This window comes from Apaloderma vittatum, unplaced genomic scaffold (assembly GCF_000703405.1).
Source record: "Apaloderma vittatum isolate BGI_N311 unplaced genomic scaffold, ASM70340v1 scaffold22297, whole genome shotgun sequence".
Lineage (NCBI taxonomy): Eukaryota > Metazoa > Chordata > Aves > Trogoniformes > Trogonidae > Apaloderma > Apaloderma vittatum.
In genome coordinates, this window is record NW_009727036.1 from 68,593 (window position 1) to 72,074 (window position 3,482).

Consider the following 3,482-nt stretch of genomic DNA (forward strand, 5'->3'; position numbering starts at 1 on the left):
ATGGCACTGCCAGAAATTGGCAGCTGACTTGGTCTTCCATGCAGCTGGGCAGATACAATACCATATGCAGCACAGCAAAAAAAATTTTGGTTAAAACCCTTTGATTTCTTTCCTTTTTGAGAATTTTATTTAAGGATGTCCTGGGAGGATGTTTCGAGATTCTATTGTTGTTCAGAATATGGCATGCTGCCCACATCTGTGTGAGGTTTTTCAGCAGAACCTTAACACTTCCAAACAGATGTTTCGAAAAAATGACTTTTCTGAAATGCAATATGCACAGGTCTGGCTAGATTTTTGTTACAAAAGTCAAACAGACTGACATGGTGAACAAGGAAGATAATGTTTTGAGTCTAACATGAGAGGTAATCAAGAGCATTAGTTTAAAAATCCTGTCAACCTCTTTTTCTTGTTTTTCCCTATAAGCCTTATGGGGAGAGTCCTTCTCTTCTCCATAGGAGAAGTCAAGAGTAATTTTGCATCAGACAACATGAAAAGAGATAATACCTGAGCTAACATAAAGGTGGCCTCACTATTTCAAAACTGTGTCACTTGCACAGAAAATTATGGCTGTGATTTCTCAGTAAGGGAAGTGATTCTAGGACACCCAAAATGCAATCTGTCCTTCACTGCTGAATTGATTTTCTGGTTTTTAGACTCCAGGTTACCATTCAAGACATGTTGACAACTTATCTTTCTTGCTTTTCCAAACCCATTCTCTAATTTGAGCATCTGGCAGCAGATATGAGCATTATGAGAAGTCTAGTGTTGTTTTCTTGTCCAGAGAAGCATCTTGAATTTGACCACTCTCCTTAAGAGATTTTATGGTGGCATGCCTGAGGACTACAGAGAATAAAGGACCGCCTACGTTTTCTAAGAACTTTAAACAAGCCACAATGATTAGCCTGCTCTGTCTTGTCCTAATTGTGTTCTCAGCTGATTGCTGCTGCATATTATTGGGTTTTGATCTTTATAGGCTGGACTCAAATAGTTTTGAAATAGGTGCTCTGAAATGCGTCATTCTGAGAGAGGCACACTCAATCGAAGTGCCTCCCCTTCCTTGTTTCTGTTACAGTTTCAGAAAACTCTCCTTATTCCCCATGTCAGGGGTTTATAACTCCTTATTTCATTTCCTGTTAGCCATCTTAAGACAGTCGACAGCTTTTGATAAACATTCTACTTTGGTTTATGTGTTGAAGACAGGAGTCAATCAGTGCTGCTTGGGAATAGCTGCTGGAACTGGGCTAGTACTGGGATGATTCTGCAGGTTTTTTTAAGGTCTGAAATTCTTGAAATTCTGAAAAACATAGATGGTGGTAGCCTGCAATTAGCAGCCTACAGACATACTGGCAGACTACTGCACTATCTTACATTACCAGGTTTTAGCATTTCAGTAAAATGTTTCTGAAGATTTTAAGACACTGCTCTTGAACATTATGCCGTGCTGCTGCTGTGTGGCACAATCATGGCTGTTGCATTGTGTAGACGTGTGGCTTCCCTGTACTAGCTACTAGCTTACTTTACTGTTGGAATTTAAGTAGCAGCTGAAATGCAGAGAGAAGGTAGCGTTTTAGAAAACTGCTTGCAGTAATATTTGGAGAATGTGAAGCTGAAGCACAGATGACCTCAGAGTCCAAGGAGCTCTTGAGTCCTATCTAGTGATTGAAGTCACCTTTTCAGTAACAGTGTAACAGTTCTGGCAGCTCCTGAGACTGTGAGAGCTTGCTTAAAGCCAGTGCAGAAACTAAGTGGAAGAAGGAAGAGAACTAGATGAGCCCAAGCTACTCTGTATTATCTGAACATATCCTGATCTCATGACCACCTACACATGAGCTGTAAATGGTAATGAATATTATGGATATCTACCATGAAACAATATGGTGGGCATGTGAAGGACCAACCTAGCAAACAGCAAACATGAACTTTTATCTGCAATTACAGAGGAGGCTTCCATCACTGTGGATGGAAGAGCCTGTGGAATTCTTACAATTCTAAACAATAAACAAAATAGTATACACAATATTCCCAGTTTCTTCCTATTCAACTCCTTGCAACTATAAAACATAGGATAGGAGCTCTCCTACTGACCTGCTGTGACTCAGTTTTTCATTTGACTTATCTCTGTTTTTCCTAACATCCTTGGCTCATATTATCCATTAAGCTTTAAGTTTTTAAAACGGGAACTTTCTCTTCCTGTGCATATTTATCTTGTGCCTAACAACGGCCTCAATCTTGGTTGAGGCCTCTTGGTGATACCCAAATACAAATAACAATAGCAGGAGCAGCAGAAGCAATAACAAAGTAGGTGGTTTAACCTTTGATGGTCTTTTCCCGAGACATCGCTAGATACTGGAATACAGCCACTTACCCATTTATTTATTTTTCTCTCTGTGGTGACATATTGTCATACCACAATGACAAGTCACTAGCAGTCCATGCATTGGCTAGCTCTTACAGTCACCAATCATTTTTTATTCCATGTAATTGCCTTTCATTTGTAGTTGTTATTTTAAAGGTGACCCCTAACCCTGCTCAGGGAAAGAAATAATGGATAGATTGAAGAATGAGGCTTTCTTAGTATTACTACTCAGAGCAAGTGAGTATTAGCAAGGGCTGGTACCGCTGCTTGTTTGCACCTGCATGGAAGGAAAACTTGAAGGCTGGGGTGTGGTGGTGGTGGGTGTATTTTTTTTTTCCCTGCTCTCCCCCCACCCTTCTCCAGCTGGTCCCTCATCCTGCTTCTCTCTTGTATTACGGTTTCTCCTGTACTCATTTCTGTTGTGTGGAATTTGAGGTTTCTCAATACACATTCCCTGCCCCCAGCCTGCACAATCCCCATGGACCCAGCTTCCTCTCGCACATTCCACACTGGAGCGTACCACTTTGGAGGCAAAGTGGGCTCAGGGAAGAGTCTATCCGAAGCCTCTCTGTCCCAGGCTTGCTCTGTCTTCATCTTCACCATGCGAGAGCACTTTCACTAGTGAAAATGCAAAGATAACAGTTCTCATGGCACTGTAAATTAGAAATTCCTGAAATATTTCCAACATCAGCCAGCAGAAAAGCAGGGTGATAGAAAACAAATGGTGACAGGACGGCAACAGGGAAATAGGGAAGGGAAATTTAGGGCTGTATAGGCTAAGGGAAGAAAAAGAGAGAGAAGGAGACAATAAAGCCAGGAGAAGGAGGGGAAAAAAGCAGGAAGAGATGAAAACCTGAGAAAATGCGAGGGCAAATCAAAGAATGAACAAATGATCCATGCAGGCTGTAAAATGAAAGAGAATGAAATTAAGTGCATGGAACAAATATTCGGATAGTGATCAAGGATAGAGAGCAGATGCTGAATGCGAGTGAGAGCCAGGAACACAACTGGGATTAAAAAAATCTGTCAGAAGATTTGGGTAAATTCTCATTCAGTTCATATTTGGTTTGATTTGAGTAACCCATCCCTCATTTTCACTTCAGCTTGTCCACTAGGAATCTAGTGT